At 36.1% G+C, this 23,452-nt stretch overlaps 1 protein-coding gene across 2 annotated transcripts in view; it reads left to right on the top strand.

The window, feature by feature from the left end:
- PRKG1 (protein kinase, cGMP-dependent, type I) overlaps positions 1–23,452 on the top strand; it is a 1,243,017-nt gene that overhangs the window by 635,907 nt on the left and 583,658 nt on the right. The gene's annotated exons all lie outside the window — the stretch shown is intronic.

The following is a 23,452-nucleotide window of genomic DNA, read 5'->3' as shown; positions in this document are numbered from 1 at the left end:
GCTATCTTCTACCATTTTCATGCGCTCTTGGACAAATGCATGATGCAACAGTGGGAAATGGGTTTTTCTGAATGAGATCACTAGGGAATTCTCTACTTTTTTATTATGCAGTTTGTCCACTTTGGATTTGATTTGTTTTATGTTGTTTTCTCCTAATCAAAGTTCTCAGTAAAACATAGGCCTAGAGTGCTTGTTTTGTAAGCATGCTTGTTGTACAATTTAAATATTCTTAGGGATTGTAGGAAATAGATTTGAAGGCTAAGATGGGGGTACAGTGGAGAGTAAGCATAGGTATACTCTAAAATGACAATATTTCCTAAAACAAATAACACAAAGGGATAACAATTTGCTCAGAAGTGCCAGAGTATTGTGATGTAGAACTAGTCCAGTGCTTTTGAGAGATAAGACTTGAGATAGTGTTCAGAGGACAAGTAGGATTTTTTATAGGCCTGTAGGAGCTGAGCCCTCTGTCTGGGTGGAGACCATGAGCAGATACCCAAGGAGAATAATAATGTACCACAAATAAGAATAACTGTTTTCAGACACAAAAAAGGTCTGTGATAACGTATTGACTGAAAGTGTATGGTTCAGTCGGTTGGCAATATGAAACTGAAGGGCAGGGAAACTTGAAGAGTAAGTGTATAGCTGTCTCTGTGCACAGGGTCAAGAGATGAAGCTCTAGCAGGGAATTATCTCTTGTTGTAAACAAGGCAGATTTCAGGTTTTATGTGGCTTGAAGCCTATTCAATTTGGAGTGTCCTATTTAAGGAAAAGGATACAAATCGCAAATGCAAACTTGCTAGAGCCATCACAAGCAGAGGGAGCTGCCAGTTAAGTGAGAGACCCTGAATCCTAAGCTTCATTGGTTGCTGGGATGAGGAGTGCTGACTACTAGAAATATAACGGGAACCACATACGTAATTAAATATTTTCTGTTATGTGTATTAAAGAAGTAAAAATAAGCAATTGAAAATTTAATATGTATTTAATATGTATTTATTCTACCCAAATAGAATGAATAGTATCATTTCAACATGTTATTCTTATAAAAATATTAATGAAACATTTTCTATGTTTTCATACTTTTCTTTGAACTCTGGAGTACATTATATATATATATACCCACACACACATATAAATTCAATCACGTGTATCAATTAGGACTAGTCACATTTTCCAGTGTTCATAGCCTCCTTGTCTAGTAGCTACCATAATGACTACAGTCTTGCTGCTCAAGTTCTGATCCATGAATCATCATCGTCATCACTTGAGAGCTTGTTAGAATAAATCATGTCAGACCTTACTCCAGATCTACTGAATCATAATGTGCATTTTAATAAGATCCCTAGATGATTCATGTGCATATTAAAGTTTGAGACATGCTTCTCTGTAGAACTAAGAACTAAGTCCCAGAAAACAGTTGCTGAAACAAAGAGATTCAGAAGTTTGCAAAGATGGCCTTGGAAGGGCAGTGTGGAAAAAAAACGAGGAAAGGAGTTGGCTTCTGAGATCAAGAAGACAGCAGTGACAGATGACCCAGGCAGGGTGAGGAGGAGGGTTAGAATTGAGAACCGTCTTTGACAGAGTTATCCTGAATGATGATGACCATAATTAAAATAACATCACTACCACCTGCCGCCATCATCATTATTATTCTTTGTAGCTCATTGATAAACTTGGAGCAGTTTCAAGAGGAGTAAAAAAGAAACTGGATGTGAAAGGGTTAAGAAAAAAGAAAGACTGATGGACTATAAAGGGGGTTCAGATAATTTTGGGGCAGTGAAACGTATGGACATCGCAGATGGAAATGTTATCATGGTATAGTTAAAAAATAGGACATCATCCAAGAAGTAGTTACAGGTATTTTTTCAACCTAATTATGAAAGGCTTACAGGGAAAGTTTCTCATTCCCTCCCACACTCATCCTCCCACCCTCAGTAACCCAGTTCAAATAATGGTAACTCTGATCACACGGTAAATTCAGAATACATTTGGAATAATTTTGAAACTTTATTATCAAACACATTTGAATGTGGATTCTGAACTAAAAATGAAAAACAATTCTTCTTAAGCTGCTTAATTGAGCACCTTTATGCCTGTGGCCCTGCTTGGTGATGCATGTGATGGCTGCCAGTGGCTAAAAAGAGAGGCATTCCGTGCTGGACATGCTTCATAACTTGTGTGATCACAGAGCCGTTATTTAATTATAACAACTTCTTATTACTGTTCCAAATGTATTACTCAGTTTTGCTGTTGATATAGAACTATGTTTTTAATATTTGGATTCAAGAAAATATAAATGTTTTTAACTGGAACAGTAATCACACACTTCGATTCAAATGAGCTGATTTCATGCCATGAGAAGAGATTTTGTTGTCTTTGTTGTTAGAATGGATTTTCCAAAAAATGTTTGGTTAATTTAGCAAACTGAGCACTTCCATGTATGAACAAAAGCCTAGATATATGGGACCAGGTATTCAACTTTGTATTTCCATAATCAGGTCAATATCTGGAACCATAATTGGCACTCAGTAAATGCCACAAGGATGTATGTTAATGCAAAGTTATTTCTCTTACTTATAGTTGATGCCATAGCTATTGCTTTTAGTATATTTAGTTATTTTATGGTATTAACCAGTTATTCTAATGAATTCCCTATTTTACCCTTTATTTTTAAATATTGAAGTTGACCATTTAATACTAGTTGATCTAATCAGGCATTCATATTTTGGGGGGGATTAAAAACATAAAAAGACCGCAGTGGGTCATTATGAATTATGTGGAAATGATCTTCTATGTTTTTAGAGCGTGAGTATCATTTTATCAAGGAGAAAACAGAAATTAAAAGGAACCCTTCACACAATTCCGTGCTATATTCCTTTTGTCTTTTATGAGGATTGAACACACACAGAAAATTATGAACTACATGATCTGACATAAAAATGTAGTATAGGATTGATTTTTATTGTGGTTTAAGATTCTCGTTAACTTATGTGGAACTGATACTAGGTACCAGTTATTGTACTAGTCCTTGAGGAAATAGAGCTGCAAAATATTATTTCCCTACTCACTTTCCTTTCAGGAAAATTTGTATACATACAGCTATTATGTGTCCGAATTATAAAAAATGTGATCATAGATGGATAAGGAAAACAAATGGAGAAGGCCATAATTTCTACTGAGAGAGAAGGAAACCTTCAAAAATGGAAATATTTCAATAAGGCTTTGAAAAATAGAAGACTGAAATGGGAAAGGAGAATTCCAGATGAAGGAATAGCAAATTCAAAGGAACAGACTTAGGATTTTTATGGGGTCACTCAAAAGTATACAGGGGCAGTAAGTGTTTTGAGTCTTGGTTGGTGTGTTGGGAACATCCCCAGAACAGTAAATTGGGTGCGGCTTGTGAAAGACTTTGTAAACTCTGCAAGGAAGCTCCATGTTTAACCTGTGACACTCAGGCAGCTATTAAATGTGTCCAATTAGTGGAGTGTTGTGATTAGATTTGGGTTTTAGATAATTAATTTTAACAGGTAGAACTTTTTGCAGTAAGAACTTTTTGCATGTCTTTTACAGAGATGAAAACTGAACCAGGAAAAGTGTAGTAAAGATGGAAAAAGGAAATTGGGTGCAAGAGATACTATGGACTGTGTTGGGCAGGACATCAGATGGTCGGGTTTTGATATGAAAAGTGAAGGGGCAGGAAGAAACAGAGACAGGGCAGATGTTCCAGCTTGAGGAATGGTGTGGATGCCACGGCTGTGTCAGGAAACTGTGAAGGAACTTGCCAGATGCTAATTTCCTATTCTGCATGTATTCATGTATGATTTATGTATCAGAGTTATTCCTTCTGTTCGATTTCATGTCGACCCTAAAGCTATGTAGAAAATCATATTTTTTTATTCTCTCTCTCTTTTCCTTCCCCCCCCCTTCTCCTATCCCCTCTGTCCTTTCTCTAAGTAAAGCTTTAGACTAAACTGCAGAAAGCATCTACTAGCTATTGGATCTCTAATGAACTATACAAATTTCAGCATTTCAAATTAAGATTGAAAATATCTCTAAGGATGAGAATTAAATGTTATAATGTTTAGCTTTAATAATGGTTTGGTAATTGCACCTGTGTTATTCTTTAAACAAAATAAATAAGAGACAGAAACTAGATTTCAACAGCTTTTCTTTCTTTTCTCTTCCTACTCTTCCTTCCCTCCATTTCTTCCTTTCATTTTTTTTTTTAAATGCATTCAGTGTGTCAATGCCTGCTCTATAAAAGACATCATACTAACTTTATATCTAAGGAAAATATTAAGGCATAAGAGATGTTGTCCTTGACCTCAAGGAATTTTATTTTAATGAAAGAGGGAAACAAATTATCGATTGATTGACAGATAACTAAAGGTAGTGAAAGCTAGACATATTTATGAGTGTGTGAGTATGAAACAGAACTAGGGACAGCAATATCCCGAGAAACTGTGATTACAATAGCACATTTATTACTTAAACATTAAAGTAAAGAACATTTAAATGAGGTTGAATAATCATTAGCTTCAGAAAATAGAGAAATTAATAGAAATTAAGGAATCGACAAAGCTTTGTATTTTTATGTACCATAGACAAATAAAATTTTATTCTGCGTGGAAGAAGAATGATAATATCTAGGTTATGTGATCTCAAGTCCTAGATCCAGTTTGTTTTGACAAGTCTTAGTAGGGCGTACTCTTTGATGCTTAAATGTAAGTATCAATAGAAATTAGATATATTTTTCACCACTTCTCCGACCATACATCCAATATGGTTAAGCTGACCACTTGATGGTTTTTGACACATCAAAGAATATAAGCAAATGTAAATACAGAGCAGATGACATTGGCTGGGAATTGAATTGAAATGGACCATTTTTTTAAAGATTATCTTGTGATTTGAATAACAAAAATGGGTGAATACTTGCAACATAAGCTCCATATAAGGGAATGGACTTTTCCTTTTCCCGGTATGCCTGACTTACTCAACAGCAGCTTTGTGGTTAGATCACCTTTTATTCTTTCTCTAAGTAGCACTGCCTTGGAATAATACACTATCAATTATACTTACACTTGAAATATCTGCTAGTTCTGGGCTTTGCCAGGACAATACTTCATATCATAAATCCTCCCACATGGTAGATGCAGCCATGGTTTAATTATTTCATCAGGCATAGAATTTATGGTCCCTTGGATGAATCTTTATAAGTTATTCTTAAGTGCAGTTCAGTAGAACTGTTGTGAAAATCCATTTCTATTAACAGAAAAAATAATATCTAATGACTAAACAGGACAAAGTACAGTTAATTATATACCACTGTGCTACCCAAAGCAGTATATCAATATTATGTAGAATATGCCTCTTGACACATTTTATTTTTCGAGAATGAAAGAAAGTCAATTGTTTTGCTGCAGGAAATAAAGCACACTTGGTGAATATCTATGAAAGAATTTCTTCTACTTGTCAAATATATCATCTGGTATACGATTCCTTTTAAAAAATGACACCAAAGAATAACAACATGAAAACACTATTTTGAAAAGATATGTACAGCCTTTATCCTGTTATTTAGAATTGAATATGTGTTATTCATGCTAACTTGGATTTTTTCTTATTTTTTTTTTTAACTTGGATTTTTTCAACTCGATGTCATCAATTGTATTAGTGTAAAATACTCATTCTTCAGGATTCTATAGCTGATTTAGATACAGGGAACATTCTTTACATAAACCATATTTTTGGACCTCAGATTATTGTTTTATTTTTAAGGATTCCAGAGACTATTAAGATGCCTTCAGAGCGAGCACTCTAGAAGTCCCCCTGAGTACTGATCTTACTCATCTAGAATTCCCATCCATGTGTTATTGATATTTATGTGATACCCAAATTTATTAAGATTTATTTCTTTTCTGGGTATCTCCAAAGAACTGTTTTCTGTTTACTAAATCTTCCAAAGGTTCCAGGCTCTGGCATCATTCATCTTTTCCTAAGCACTGACTACTTTGAGCTCAATATTGTGTTCACAGAGCAGAGGTCCTGTTGATTTCCCCAAGAGGAAAACATTACTCAGTTATGCAGAGACCAGAAGACAAAATCTGGCCCTGAAGTGGCTTGAGATTATTCATGGGGAGAATTTTTCAGCTCTCTTTTTGTTCCTGCCTAGAGCCATTGAATGCCTCTTAAATCACTGACAAAAAATTTAGGTCAACACATTGCCTGAGGTCATTTAAATTTCAAATCTGCTGCCATTTTCCTGCTTGTAACTATTGGGAGAGCAGAACACTGTGCCTACAGCTAGTGAGCTGGAGCTGAGAATCTGGCACAGGAAACTCCAACTCAGAGTCAAACTTATTTATGCTCTGCTGAAGGAAGTATGTCAGGAAGGTTAATGAGTGTAAATTGGCATTCTATCTCTTGACTCAGAACTGAATTGAGAACTACATACAGTGATAAGGATTAGTCTCTTTGCCAGATTTTGTACCATTTGTTATAATTTAGGTCTTGGATACATTTTTTGTGAGCATAAAAAGTGTTATTCTGGCTCCACAGAAATAATCTGTGAGCAAGACCGAGACTTCATGATTTGTTTAAACAACTCAAGCAGAAGGAGCTGAATGTCCAATATTTCCAGGTCTCCAAGGCCAGCGCAGAGCACATAGAAAAATATGGTCCCTGGATTCTAGCAGAAATTCCTCTGGATAAATTCCTACTCTGTGTATGTTGACAGCTGTCATTCCATCGCTTCTATCACTAAAATTTCTTTATCTTGCACTAAAGATAAAGAAAAAAGTTAAGCTTTTATTTCCATTTCTTAAAATATTCTGGGTTACAGCAACAAACACACTCAGATCTTGCTTTCTTGGTACTTTTCTCCCCAATCTCCAATAAGAGGAAGCAGAGATCATTGGAGAAGTGATTGCTGTGGTGCTGAGGCAGAGGAAGTACAAGAGGAGCCTGAAATCTTTGTGTTTGCCAAGTTAGGAAGTACTTAAAAGGGGGAAAAAAGAAAAGAAAATAAAAGAAAAAAGAAATTATGGTGGCATGATGAAAGGACATAAAAGCCAGCCCAAAGGTGCTGCCAATGACCAAATCTTAGATAATTTGAATGACAAAATAAATAATAAATATGATAAGTTATAATCCATACAATAAAGTAAATATCAATTAATACATTGTGATATCAATAAATATTGTGATAAGAGACCACCTCTTTCTTTGAGTAAAATTCCAATTAATAAATGTAAAGGAATGATAGGAATAAAATATTACCATTTGCCAAATTGCAGTTATAGTTGTGGTTGATTATCACATATCACTTTTGTCCATATTAGCATAATTTAAGTTTAAGACTGCATTTGAAGTCTTATAATTTATGTTTGGCCATAAGCAGCTATTAAGAGCATCCCTGCAGGATGCTATTTTTTAATTTGTGCTAAGAACTTTGTAGTACCTTAAGAATTGACTAGAATATAGGGAGGTGTATGTGAGGACAGCACGAGTTTGCTTTTCCTATTTAGTTCAGTTTATAATTGTATTTCTTCCTTTAATTAAATTATACAATGCTAGAATTTAAATGACCACTCTTAAAAGTGAGCTGGTGGTATTTGACAGATGTTTGGCACATGATTGAGGGTCCATGAAAATGTATATATCAGTTATACTTACATCTTTTTTTTTTTTTTTTTGAGACAGAATTTTACTATGTCACCCTCACAGTAGAGCACTATGGTGTCATAGCTCACAGCAACCTCCAACTCTTGGGCTTAAATGATTCTCTTGTCTCAGCCTCCCCTCAGCCTCACAAGTAGCTGGGACTACAGGCGCCTGCCACAACGCCCAGCTATATACATATACATATATATATATATATATTTTTTTTTTTTTTTTTTTTTTTGGTCATTTTTGGCCGGGGCTGGGTTTGAACCTGCCACCTCCAGCATATGGGGCCAGCACCGTACTTCTTTGAGCCACAGGCACCACCCCTTTCCCCATATTCTTGAGCTATAATTGGGTTATAGCTTTCACATGAAAGCTATAAATTAGTTTCATAGTAGGGCTGAGTACATTGGATACTGTCATGGTTATTTTTTTAGTAGGAGCTTGAACCTGCCAACCTAGGTGTATATGGCTGGTGCTGTAACTGTTGTGCTATGAGCGCCAAGTCCCTACTTTCTTTTTAACTCTGAAAATTTAGTGATATGAGAGATTTGGCAATTTATCTTGCATTTAATTACATTATTTGGCAAATGGCCAGTAGTCTTTTGAATAAGGAATAACTTTACATCTCAAAACTGCTGAGCAATATATTCTTAAAGAGATTTTTAACATTAGGAAATCATATGTAAGTTGAAATTTAACTAAACATACTACTGCCAGTGGAAATAATCAGACAATTTGTATGAACCAGATATAGCATAGGTAAAATACAGTTAATCAATGGGGGGGGGAGTAATAATTTTGTTAAAAAACTGACTACCCTACTTGGAATCTGGCAAGTTTCTTTCCTACGTTGACTCTAAGCTACATCCTGATTGCATAAATGTTAATATGTAAGTAAAAAAAAAGATGGGGAAAGGGTTTTAGAGCTAAAGAAATATGATTTTAACTAATCCAAGGTTGGCTTTACCTATATTTATTTATTTGGTGTGCAAAATAAATGTTTTTAAATGTCTAAAAATGGAAACACTAGTATATTTCTTATGTATAAGAAGAAATAGGGGTTTTCAGTGAGAAAAATATTTTACAAGAAACTCTTCAGATCATTTTATAGCCGTAAGCCTTCAAACTCAGTTGGTACATCAATCTTACTTTTAGATAGCAAGTGAATCATAACACTGCCCCAGAAATCATAAAAGCGGTTTACAGGGTCACTTTTTTTTTATTAAGGCCACTGTGTTCTAAGCTATTTGGGAAATGATCACAAAACACTTGTGAGTTGGTACACTAGAACACTTACCCTGGCAGAGCAAGAGTGGGTAAAATATGAGTGTCTTACTAACCTTGTCGAGAAAGACGGATTCTTCAAATAACAAATAAAACGCTGTAAAATCGCACTTTTTCTCAAGTCAAGACAGAATCTATCAAGAGAAACATGTAAGCACTATTAAGTCCAAAAAGTAAGAAAAGATTCTCTTCCAAGGTATCTGAGACACTGGCCTGTCCAAAGGTCTGCATGGTACAGCCTCAACACCAGGGCATCAGCTTACTAATGCTCTCTTAGAGCGTTTACTAAGTCAAGATCAAAGGGTGGCCTGTCACTTACCTGTATCCTACTAAGGTTTTCTGGCCAGCTACTCTATTGCATTTAGCCCTGTCCTTCTCGATTTTTATGTAGGTGTTTACGGTTTGCTAATCTGGATACATTTAACATTTTGAAAGTTATTTTCTCTGGGGCCCCATTTAATATTCCTAAGGACTTTGTGATTTTATAGATCTTTTATAAACATTTCAGATACATCCATCTCCCTTCTGGTCACTGTGCAAGCCAGTACACTACACTTGCCTTCTTCACCGTCTCTGTCATTTCTTCTGCTCTTTAGTCTTTTCAACAACTTGTATCATCAGAGCATGTCACGGACCTAATGAGAGAATGTGGGGCCAGATGTGCATCAGTTTGCTCTGTCCAGTAGAGGAGCAACCAGGCACATGTGGCTATTTGAACTTGTACTGAAATTAACTAAAATTATATTAAAATAAAAATTCATTTCTTCAGTTGCACTAGCCACATTTCAAGTACTTAAGAGCCCATGTGACTAGTGGGTATCATGATCCTCACAGAGGAACATTTTCATCATTGCATAAAGTTCTGTTGGGAATCGCTGGTTCAAACCAAACAAAGAAACCAAGCAACCCTTGGCCTAAAATTTAGGAACATCGTAAGGCTTCAGTTATGCCATTGTACGTTACTCAGAGGTGCAAAAAGCCATTATATGTTACTAAGAGGTATAATAAAGTTCTACTGAATTTTAGGAACTATTTCAACTTATCATTTTCCTCCTGCTATTGAACTAAGCAAAGAATGGTCAAAAAGAAGGTAGGAGGCTCCGCGTGGTGGCTCACACAGGAGGATTGCTTGAGCTCAGGAGTTTAAAATCAGCCTGAGCAAGAGTGAGACCCATTTATACTAAAAAAAAAAAATACAGAAAAATTATCCAGGCTTGGTGGTGCACACCTGTAGTCCTAGCTTCCCAGGAGGCTGAGGCAAAAGGATCACTTTAGCCCAGAAGTTTGAGGTTGCTGTGAGCTGTGATGATACCACAGCACTCTTCACAGGCTGATAAAGTGAGACTCTGTCCAAAACAAAAAAACAAAAAAACAAAAAACAGGGAGGGGAAACACAGTGAAGACCCAATAAAAAGGACCCTTTTATTTGAAGCTTTACCTCCATTTCCCTTTATAACAATATTATCTGCTGAAATAAAAAATAATTGCTAAACTTTAAAATACTGGTCAGTTTATTTTTAGTTTACTGATTGCTGCTTTGTACTGTTGTACATGTTGTACCATGTACATGTTGTACCATGTACATTTAGTTTACAGATTGCTGCTTTGTACTGTTGTACCATGTTTTCCATGGTCTCAGAAACCAATTCCTGAGATTTATGTGACACTACTTATTTTAAAGAAATAACAGGTACCTCATTAATCTAAATTATCTTTTCCCTTTTTTCTTATCTCCTGGCATTGATTCAAGGCTAATGTAATTAAACGATCATCCTGAAATAAATGGGCTTCAAAGCAATTCTTAACTTTCTATTAAAATGTAATGTGATGAAAAGTACACAAATCCTCAGTGTACAACTCAATTAAGTATCGCCATGTAAGCACTCTCGTGTAATTCCCACCATTTTAATTTGCAAAAGCCCCCCAATAATTATTACTTCCTTTTATCTCAGAACTGGCCACTGTCCTGACTGTTTATACCTTAGATTATTTTGTCCTATTTTCGGAATGGGAACATACAATATGAGTTTTTTGTACCCAGCTTCTTCAGCTCAATATTATATTTGTGACACACCCACTCATTGTACATGGTCGTATTTCTTTCTCCACTGCACGAATTTACCACAGTGTATCCACCCTACTGTTGATGGACATCTGGGTTGCTCAACTGTTACAAACCTTCTTGAACCTTTCATATCTCTGATGCACACATGCGGACATTCTGTTGGTCACACTTCCTACTGCATTTTTTTTTTTGCATTTTAAAGTAGAAGTGATCTGGGACAGAATACATCTGTCCCATTTGTATAAATGCAAAGTTTGTGAGATTTGGGTTTGGGGAGTTTGTTTGTTTGTTGTGTTTTGGGGTTGGTTGGTTGTTGGTTTTGGTTTTCAAGGTTATAGCGGGCTCTTTCAGGAATGTTTGTTCCAATCTGGAGGAGTGCTGCTATAACAGAACCATTCTGCACCTTAGTAAACACCCTCACCAGTGACAGAAGAAGCAACCCCAAAGACTTATCTGGTAGTGAGTGTAATTCTCTTTGCTTTTAGCTATAGTTAGATTGAGTTGCCACAATATCCAAAGGCAATGCCAATCACTGGGGCAGAACACAGAGTCTCGTCCCTCTTTGTGCTCAGAGAGGCACTTGCTTTGGGGGACAGCTTGGAAATTGATGTCAATGTCTGCGTACATTAAATGCATCTTTAATAAAACTCTGGAGCATAGGTGAGAAAGGAACATGGAAGTTCCCATATTTCTGTTTCATGGTCAATCTCTCTACGTGAGAATTTTTTTTTTTTTAAACTTTGCAGCATGGGGTCTAGACAAATGTTTTGATCTTCCTGTGAGCTGAATAAAAGAAGAAGAAAGAGGAGATTAATAGTCAGGGAGAGGTCTTTTTTTCTCACTGTTGGCACATTTAGACATAACAGTTTGATAAGTCATTAATTAGAAAATGAAGAGCTGAGTAGATTCAGGGAGAAAGAGGTCATCCTTTCTCAGCATGTTCTCAAAGCCGAGCTTAAAAACAATCATTAACAAATATAAAGGGCAATACCTATGCAGGTGGCTTCACAGGCTACCCTTGACATGCTGAAACTTCCAGCAAGCAACTAGTCAGCAAGCTGTTGGTGGGGAGGGTCTGGGAAGGCTTCTGACCAGACCAAGTAGATTATGTCAATTTTGTCTTTTTATCTGAGTGTATCAAATACATTTGGGGCATTCACATATTTCTAATGTTCAAGCAGGGCTGGGATTTGAATTTTAAAAATAATGAATTCAATGAATAAAAATAAAAGTTCTTAGCATATACCATTACCCTAGGTCTACTTGAATCTGAATCCCTGGGAATGAGACCCAAGAAAACTTAATTTGCAGAAGCTCACTTGAAATTCTGATATGCCATCAGGCGTGAGAACCACTCTGAGTAGACCCTGGTTGTGTTTGGTTTATCTTTGCGCCAAATGATAAAGGGTTAATTAGATAGACGGTGTTTGTTAAGAGGAATGAAGAGATGGCATTCCTTAAGAAAGGAGGTTCATAGTTTTTATTTCTCTACTTGACAGGCTACACCATAGTTCAATCTCTTATTTGGAGGCAGCTGTCTCAAGCTGCAGACACAACATCCCCAGAGCTCCAGAAAAGACTGAGACGAGTGTTCTGGCAGAGTTAGGTCTGACACAGAGGCTGGATGTTCTGTGCAAACTACCCCAGAGGCCTCAGGGTGCACATCACTCATTGTCTTGGGATATAATGTACTGGCAACTTTGGGAACTACTGTGGTGAATTATTAATCTGAATTTTCTCCTAATTCTTCTGTATGACTCTTATGATGCATTTATTTGTAGATATGTATAAATGTTAATAAAAATTTATTGAGCACACAGTACTATGCCAGCTATTAGGATAAGCAGTAGAAATACAACCAGGAAGGCAAAGCCTCTGACATTTAGATCTCATTTTCACTTTCAACCATCATTTCTTATTCCTACACACGTCTTTCTTCCCCAACGGCTGTATATCTGCTGACAATCTATGTTATTAAGCCTGTAACATTATTTTACATGCAGTTCCAAGTAAGTACTCTCTGCAAAAAGGCTTGTTTTATAAGCAGAGTTAAGAAATAACCAATCGTCTTTCTTTTTTGCTTTCATTTTCCTTGTCTTTTCTTACTGGCTTTGGCTGAGTTCTTGATGGCCAGAGTTGCGGAACATTTCACCCTCAGAAAAACAAAGCCTTTCTCTTATAGATTCCATGAAGTGATGGGATCATTTGTGGATTATTTAGAGCCATAGACATATTTTCCACCTAGATTCCTGTAATTTTTTTTTTCATAATTGGTCTCCTTCAAAGAGTTCTTTCTTAAATGTCAGTTTGAACTTTTCAGTTCACTCCGCAAAACCCTGCAGTTGCTTATAGCTTTCAGCATAAAGATCAAACTCTTTCATTTATTTCTTGAGGCACTGCCTTATCTCCTGTATGCCTTTATAGTCCTCGTTTCACCAAACCAAGCTATTTATAGAGTTCATTGGTAGAGCCATACTAGCTCAATCTGGGTTATACAAGTTCTCTGCTAAGAGCTCCTCTCTAACTACCTTCCATATTTAAAATTCAGTTCTGATCATTTGGGGATTCAGATTCTCTTTAATTAGGGGGCCATAATACTATATGTCCTAGTACTGTGTGTACGTCCCTCTAATTTGGGGACTCTGTCCTTCTGGACTGTCTTATCTCCTTCAGGACAAAGCATATGCTCAGAGTACCTGGGACAAAGTAGGCACTGAATAAATGTAAAAACAATCGGAGCAGGACCCTTTCTGGTTTTGCTGAATCCTTGTTGCTTTTGTCACATGGTAGGCATTAGGTAAGTGTTTGCTAAAAGAAAAATAAACAAAATGAGCTAGTTATACTTTTATTTCTTGTCTTCCAAGGGTTCCCTATTATGTAAGAATGTTTTAGAAATAAGATGGTGAATTTATTTATCCAAATACAAGAATACTATTAGTTGATTACGTGTTTTAATCATTTTGCTAATGCTGCAAATCAGTAATGAAATTGCTTAGTTCATCTGTCTATGATTTCAAACCATTACCCAAAATGATATCTAAGCATCATAAAATAACATCCTTTACATCTGTGCTATTCAATATGGTAGCTATGAGCCATGTGTGCTAATTAATTAATCAATTAAATGTTAAGACCTTTTAAAATGTGTTTCTGCAGTTTTATTGACAATTTAGTTTCTTAATACCTACATGAAGCTACTGGCTGCTATACCAGTAGTACATACAGATAGAGAATATTAGATTTAAGTTAATTCTATGCTAACAGATTTGTAAAGTGGAAATTTACCCTCTTTGCTTTTATTTTTAAATAAAAATTTGTGGAGCAATACAGTAATCAGAAGTAAATATTCTTCAAAACATGATGACTATTTTCACAAAAATCTTCTTGTAGAAACCAAAAAGTATTTGCTAAATTAATGCCAAGTGAATGTTAAAGAATATACTCATTAGCACCTCCTAAATAAAACATGCATTCCACTCAGAAAAGAACATTTCTAACATTGGATTTTGGTGTAACTCAGAATGGTGGTGGTTCCTAAATTATAGTAAAGTAAGCGTAATTATAGGATTTGTGTTATTTTAGTACTCTTCATTTGAGCTGGCAATATTTCATAAAAGCTTTTTTTAATACATGTAATTATATGGGATCATTTTCTTAGATCAGGTTCAAAAACACTACATATGTGGAAAATACAAACGTGCTAAATGAAGATTAATTAAATCACAACATTTTTATACATTTCTTTTGAAAAGTTTAATTGCTACTATGACATGATATATACCAACTTCGAAAGTAGGCAGAAAGAGCTTTCACAAACCCTTCCATTTCGGTTGTCAAATGAACAAGTAAGATATATGTACCCTCTATATAACATTATAATAGACAGTGTGAGCAGTTTCTCAAACTTTTTTATTGGGTTATTAAAGTTTGTCTTAGATAAAGGAAACACGTTTTTTTAAAAATCTGCCCTCCATTGTCCTGGATAAAGCTCTAGGAAATAGAAATATATAAGCCCTAAAAGCTTAAGCCAGATAAAATCCCGATACCATTTCTAGTCGTTTGTCTGAAACAAGATTTCAGGAGGTTGGAACACCTTGGGTCAAACAGAGTCAGCTGTAGAGGGTTTTTCAACTTAAGATTGCCTTTGCCCTTGTCAACTTTGTGTTATTTTTGTACAAAATATAGCTTTGCTATACGTAAGGCCATGTAAGGAAAGCGGAGGGAGAGAGGTGACTTACTTCCTCTGGTCAGACCATATAGATCTTACAGTCTGCACCAAAACATGGATCATATCCTGTTCCTCTGTAGCAGGAAACTGCCGCAAACAAAAGACTCCAGGCACCAGTTGATTAGAGGAAGCGGGTTTATTCAGCCGGGGGTACTTGGAACACCAGCGTGTTTCCCAAAACCGAGCCCCTTGATTCAATCTCTTGCCTCTCTTTTATCCACCTTTCAGGGTGGGAGTGCACGTGAGGGTCATAAGACAGAGAGACATGACATCATCCTCAAGGTCCCGGGCTCAAGGGGGAAGGTCATATTCACCCGCATCCTTGAGACCAGTTGGACCACCTGCCCCAAAGGCAACAGAAACCCAAGGAAGTTACTAGGTTACAATCTAGGCCCCACGTATGTCAGGGGAGAAGCACGCAGACAGCAGAAACGCCTGCGGCTTGGCTGAGGCCTACACAGAGCGGCTAGGATAGATTCTTTTAGTTCTGCTTTTACTTTCTTGCCTCACCTCTAGTTTAGAAAGCCTCCTATTCTGGTAACAGACCTTTCTGAGAGCGTCCCTTTTCCACTACTGAAGTGGAGACCCTCATAGCTGAGAGGTTTCCTTCCATCCTCTATCCCTCTCTTTCTTTCCTGGTGCCTGGAGAAGCAACCAGAGGTGGGTCATGCTTTCGGTTGCTCTTATCGTTTTCATTTCTACCATTTTGTTTTTTAGGAGTAACGTCAATAACTAGTACCTATCAGGAGCTTATTATATGTAGGCATGGTATAAAGTGCTTTATCAAACAGTCCCCTCGCCTGCCCTAGGAGGTAGCTTAATATATGTAGGCCTGGTATAAAGTGGTTTATCAAACAACCCTCTCACCTACCCTAGGAGGTAGTCTGCTTGGTGAACAGATTTTGAAAGCTGAGGCATAGAAATGAGTCCCAGAAGTAGTATGTGGATGTGGTAGAACCAGAATCTTAACATGGGCAGGGACCACACTCTTCATTATTACGATCTCCTTGGAAAAGCATCCTCCATTCCTTTTAGATTCAACGAATGTCTTGCTCATGTGGAGCAAGGCCGTGGTTTGGGGCACAGTGGGGTGGGAGTGTGGTAGCAAGCTTAGAGGGGGAAAAAAAAAACTGATCCCTCTCTCCCTTTTCCCTTTCTCTCTCTATCCTTGAAAAGTGAATTTGTACCTAAGCTCTGGTATTGTATGACTTTGCCACAGTGTGCCCTGACTGGAGATCAGTTGCATAATCCTGCTTGGCCGGCACTGGCTGACTTGATGGCCAGCTCATCAATCTCCCCCATCCTGTGAATAATCCTGGGTAAATGGGAGAATGGACGAGAGATGCAGAAAAGCTTCTTTTCTCCTCTACCAGAGGATAATCCGACTCTAATTCCTCAAGAGGGGCAACTTTGGGCCATTTTTAACCAAGGATATGACTGGTTAAGGCTCAATTGGTTTGCATGTCCCAGTATAGGCACTAACTAGGGGGGAAATAGCTAAAATTTCTAAAAATAACAACAATATCCTCATCACCCAAAGATCCTCACCTAAATCATCTTAGTTCCAATGCACAAAACATTCTAATGAAGCTAATTTGTTTCCCCCTTAGGCAAAGAAAGCCCCACATTAGAACTGGAAGGCAAGTAATCTGAACATAAATGAAAAAGAGAGGCTAATACATGCCTAGGTCTTTACACACTCACAGTGCTGCTCTGGGATCACTACATAAAAAGCCTAGATTTGAATTTAAATTGTTGTTTACTAGAAATGTTTTGAGTTTCATCACTTAAAGTCAATTGTAAACTTAAGAAAAATAAATTTTCATTTGCTTAACTTACTAATGTTGATTTGGTACATTTGTCCCCTTTACTATGATTAGGTTCAAAGCTAAGGTTTCCAGACACAAAGTGCGGCAGCATGCTTTGATATTGTTTCCAATAAATGTATTGATGTGAATTAACAGAACGAGTACTAGGCTGACCCCTTTAACTGTCCTTGGTATATGACTCCTTAGTATATGACAAAGGGATAACGGACCCCTTTGTCTGTCCTTTTTGGTATTTTAGAATATTGAGATGTCAGAAAAATTGTCACCAGCAGAATTCTGTCAAAGGTTTATTCTCCCTGAATCATAACCATGTTGATTTTATCATTTAAAGAATTCTTCTGTTGTCTAGATGATAAGTGCTGTGAGAGTGTGTTAGGCAATATTCCTGGGTCATAGGGAGAGGCATTTACAAAAGGAAGTATGTTCCCTCCTGTCAGCATTCCTGTCTGGGTAGTATATCTTACCAGAAAGACGATGAAACTTGCTGGACTGGAGAACAATTCAGGTTTTATGAAAGACTTTTTTTTATGAAGGTGACATTCATCCCAAGAGTCACAGCTTGGCTAAAACAATTTTTGATGTGTCGTGTTTCTAGGGATCATATGTAATAAATATAAATGTATTGTTTCTTTCAATTCAACACAGCTTCCCCTCTGAATCAGAGGGGGAAAAAGGGTCACTCATAGAGATAAAATGCATTCAGGTTTCTTCCCAAAACTATGATCATTTTTGACTGTGATATTTTATGTTAGGTTTTCTATTAGACCTAATGTTCCCTTAGTTATCTGTGAACAGGGTTTCTGTTATATGCTCATTTGTTCAATATAGCTTCTAATGGAAGGGCTACCGCTTGTATTTCCTCTCACTGGGTAGGGATTTTTGCCAATTTTTAATCTTCTGCGCTAATGGATCAGCAGTCCTGAGGGTAAATTATAATAAAAATTCTTCCTTCTAACTGTCATAATATCAATTTTAAGGTCCTTTCTTTTGATGTTCAATTTTATTTCTCTTAAGATTAGTTTTTAGAAGTGCTTCTTCATTTGCATGTGGGTCCCTGGGGAATCTTCCTTTAAAGTAAAATAGAATTTGGACACTCACGAAGTCTCAGGGTATGTAATTTTAGATTTTAAAGATTTCTAAAACATTTCTAAAATTATCATGACCCCTCAAAACTTAACAATGATCCATTTTTAGTAACTCACCTTTATAGTCTTTTTAAAACATTCAACATCGTTTCACAAAACTAGCTTCTTTTCACACTCATGTTTATCTATCTATGTACATTACAAAAATTAGTACAATTGGTATAAACTGGTTTATGATCAGACACAATTGATGTGATAAATATGCAGGGTGTCCGTAAAGTTCATGCACAATTTAAAATAAACAACTATTTTAAATTGCACACAAATTTTATGAACACCCTGTATATATCTCAAAGGATTCAATAGTTTTTATAGATATAGCCTTATCTATTTGAAATTATATTTTATATACCTATGTACTATATCTTTCTATGTGTCTGTGCCTATATGCGTGTCTATATATTACAGTGACCTGTATTTGCTCAGAATACTTCATGAAAATCTATCAATTAAAAATGTACCACGTTTTTGTTTTTGTTTGCTTTAGTTTTTTGTTTGTTTCATTGATGGTTGGTTTTGCAGAAATATACTAGCTGAACCAGTTGTTGAACAAATTTTTCTTTTTCACATTTATCAAATTACACACAAATTACACAATAACTTCAGTGAAATCTAAGAACTGTTTTTATACAGAGTAAAAGCAGATTCTAAATTCAAAATATTGTAGGGTCCAGCAGGTAACTATGTGAAACAAACCTAATGTAGGACACTACAGGGAGAGGTTGCGGTTGTGGCCAAAGTGAGAACCTTGGTCTGGTCAAATAAAATTTATCTGTTGGCTCAACTGGCCCACAAGCCACCAATTTAAGGTTCCTTGACCAAAAATATTTAAAGGAACAAAACTTTGATAAAATTGACAATGATTTTAGGGGTTTCAACAACGTATTAGTATTCTCTCTGTTGTTTAGAATAGATGAAAATCTTTTTTCCTCATGATTGATAAGTGTAAAAGATAATCATTTTGGATATAGGCTTACCTAAAGATAGGAACTATGACATATACTATTAATAGATAATGATTGTGTTTATCTTCCTACTACAATGTTTGCATCTAAGAATGTTTTTAGTCCTGACTGATGTTGCTATATTGATTCATCATGTGAACAAGGATGATATTTGGGATATGGAGCATGATTTTATAATGTTAAGGCACTGAGCAAGCCCTATACTTTTCCATCACGTAATTATCTCAACTGTACTATTTTTTAATGTGGCACATACTTTGAACATTATTAAAATGAACCTTTAACACAAAGGAAGTTGGGGACCTTGTTATAGCAAATGTATCTTTTCCTGAGGAATATTAACTTAAACCCTTTACATTGATGTCCAAGGAAAGAACACAGAAGCAGATTCCTAAATTGGTCTAGTCTCTTCACACTCACTCCAGGCAACGTGAAGTAGAGCAGTCAGAGGCTGATACAGACGTTGAAGTGGTCCAGAGACTTTTGCAGTATAATTATTGAAAAATATTTCTAATATAACAAGGCAGAATTATGATTAAAACAGCTAATTAAATAACAGAGACAAAATAATTTGGAGAAAACTGCTAATTTCATTTCCTGATGCCCAAGAGAGTGTCTGTTTACTTTTGTGAGGCAAAAAATAAGTAATCAAGTAGATATGACTTTTTAAAGACCAATCTTTATGACACATCTGAGATTGAGTTCACATGTTGGCAGATATCATACATAGTGAATCATACAAAATCAGTTTTGGTTGAGAATGTTGTGTATGTTGTTCTTACTTTTTTGGTATTTAGTAACCTACCTTTGAGATCTACATCAACTCCTGGATGCAGAGTTGTCATGAACCAGAACATCTTGTTACTTTTTCTAAGTAAATGTATTTTTTTTGTACAGTATTTAATATAGGTAACAGATTTACTGTTATTTCTGACAAAACTACCCCAAACATCACTTTTCACACAATACATTTCCTCTTCTAATATAAATTATGTGTTTTGGTAGAAAAATATCAAGGATAAACATGATAGGTAATATTTCTTTGAGAGGTAATTTCTAACATGAATATTTGTGAAGGTGAATTTTAAAGGTGAATTTCTGAACAAGAGAGTAAATTTGTTTCAGGATTCATAAAAATAAATGGAAATATTAAGATCTGGTTCAATTAAGATCTGAATAAATACATATATGAAATATGAGTATGTCAGTATCATATATTCAATTAATATTTAATATTCATTTATTTACGAATAGTTTAATATATTCTTAGTTAACTTCCAAATTTAAATTAGTTCTTAACCATAGAACATCCATAAGGGACTGATGAAAAAAAGCTTTAACCAGAAAAGTCTGTCTAGAGACTTAGCTGACGATATAAAGCTGTGAGAAGCTGACATTCTTCTGTGAGAAAACTGTGAGAAATAACTGATAATTCAGTTTCTCTGCCACAGTAGGTTCTTGCACATAATTATCCTTAGACCTCATCAGACCCAAGAGAAAGGCCTGACACACCGTAGGAAATTAGGCTCTGTGTGCTTAGTTAAGATCCCAGCACAGCATGGAAAGGCAAGCAGCTTGGCAAGCTGTGATTATATTAAGGGTTTTCTTTTCAAAAATGCTTTCCTACCATTAGGATCCTAAAAAGTAGTCACAAAATCATACACAATCTCACTTAGATTAGTGTACCTTTGCCTAGGATTCACATTGCCTTCTATCTTACCAAATATTCCCAAATTGTTAAGTCCTAGGAAGTCAGCAGATGTTAAAACATATTTTTGGTATTAACCAGAAGTAATATAAGGGAAAGCCTAGTGAGCAAGCACTGACCAAGTTCATCATTTCATAATCTCCAACGTACAGCCCAAGAGGATAAGTCTTAAAGAAGCATTAGCAAATCAGTGTTTCACCATCACCAACTATTATTGTGATAAATTTGTGACTTCGTTTGCAATCCATCTGTATTAGGGAAAATGCAGGATGCCAGGGGTCATAACCAATGATTGTGTAGTAAAACACATGAAAGATTCTGATTATAGAAAATATTACTTGTATTATTTTTTACTATCAAATGAAATAAGGCTCTACAGTGAAGTGAAAAGTGCAGAGACAACCATAGTAGCCTTATCAGAGTAAAAGTGACTGCTTTTATCATCTACTTTTAATTGATTTTCTAATGCAAATAATTATTACAGCTTATTTGTGTTCTTAATGGGAGATAACCCCCCACTAAGATGGTGAAATAACGTTTTGTCCTTTCATCTCACCTGTGAATTTTGCTATAGTGAATATAGGAATAAGACATGCTCTGTGTTCACTTTGTAGTCTATCAGAACTGAAAGTGGGTGGTAGAGTGTAAAGCAAACATAAGGCATGGCAACATAACAAATGCTTTCAGTAATGAAGACACCTACAAGGTAGGAGTGGAACACAGGAGTTCTTTCTAGAGAACATGAATAAACGCCTATTATCTAAGTATCACCTAGATGTTGCTACTGATACCAACCATAAGACAGTGCATCTTTATAGTTAATTATCAAACTATATAGATAACAGATGTAAGAAAAGGACTTCCTTCGTTCCTGCAATTTCATTAGTTTTGCCTTTTTTCATGAAAGAAAACATAACCAGGCCCCATGTATATCACAAATAGGTGCCTTTTGATAATGTATTAATCAAAAATAAAACTATCAGGCCAGGCAAAGTGGTTCCTGTAATCCTAGCACTTTGGGAGGCCAAGAGGGGAGGATTACATGAAGCCAGGAGTAATAGCCAGACTGCCTCTCTCCAAAAAAACAGAAAAATTAGGCCAGCAGCAGTGGCTTACACCTGTAATCCTTTTGTTAGGTTCTGTGTGCTTAGTTAAGGTCCCATGACAGCATGGAAAAGCAAGCAGCTTTGCAAGCTGTGATTACATTAAGGGTTTTTATTAATGAACACTGGGAGGCCCAGGCGGGTGGACTGCCTGAGCTCAGGAGTTCAAGACCAACCTGAGAAAGAGTGAGACCTATCTCTAAAAACAGCCAACCGTTGTGGCAGGTGCCTATAGTCCCAGCTACTTGGGAAGTTGAGGCAAGAAGGCAAGAGAATCACTTGAGACCAAAAGTCTGAGGCTGCTGTGAGTTCTGACCCCATGGCACTCTACCCAGGGTGACAGACTGTCTCAAAAAAAAAAAAAAAAAATTACCTGGGAATACTGGTACATGCATGTAGTACCAGCTACAGGGAGGTTGAGACAGGATTGGTTAAGCCCAAGAGTTTGAGGTTGCAGTGACCTATGATGGTGACACTGCACTGCAACCTGGGTGACAGAGCGATACCCTTTCTCAAAAAAAAAAAAAAAAGTAAACATATTAGATGTCAGCCTCATTAATATATTCTTTTCATTTAATCTGCATTAAATGAAGAAATTTTACTAGAACAAATACCATAACGTTTAATAGTTTTCAGTTACAGCCCTTTGGTGAAAATTTTAGGATAAAGCAATTAGAATTTCAGTTAAGCCAACTCTGAATTAGTATTAACTAGAACTATCACACATGTAAAGATATTACCCTCTCCAATATAGAGGAAGCATATAGGAAACTCAAGAAAGTTAACAGTAGGAACAACAAAGAGTAAAACAGGTAGTAGAAAACAACAGGATAGGCATGAAAATTTTGTAAAGAGAGTGAATTTCTCATTTGAAATGTAAAAATCTTGTAAAGGGATAACTCAAATTTTTGTTGTTGTTGTTGCAGTTTTTGGCCGGGGCCAAGTTTGAACCCGCTAACCTCTGATATATGGGGCCAGCGCCCTACTCCTTGAGCCACCGGTGCCGCCCAATAACTCAAATTTTAAGTCTTCAGTTCTCTTTTTTAAAATATTTTTTCCTTTTCCATAGTAAGAATGCCTGGCTATTTAGGAGATTATGTTTCTATTAATTACCATTTGGTTTATCATACAGATATTTGTGTCCATTATCCTGAAGGGTTAGGAATAAACTAGGTAGTCACTCTAAAGGTAATGTGATAAGCCATACATTTCGAAGTGATTTTTAAGTATGTCTCATGGGTATGTATACCAGGACTACATGGCTTACAAAAAGTAGAGGATAAATCAATTGAGCAGATTTCAAGCTATATGAATACCTCTACCTATGTAGGCTTCAATTATTCTGATAAGATGGCAAGTTATAGGAAAGTAAATTATAAAATAAGGAAGCTAAAAGGCATCTTAAATGTTTACATGAAGATTTTTAACTCCTGATTCTAGTTGACCATTGG

This window comes from Otolemur garnettii, unplaced genomic scaffold (genome assembly GCF_000181295.1).
Source record: "Otolemur garnettii isolate 467f Iridium unplaced genomic scaffold, OtoGar3 scaffold00008, whole genome shotgun sequence".
NCBI classification, from domain to species: domain Eukaryota; kingdom Metazoa; phylum Chordata; class Mammalia; order Primates; family Galagidae; genus Otolemur; species Otolemur garnettii.
This window is presented reverse-complemented; position numbering and strand designations above follow the sequence as displayed.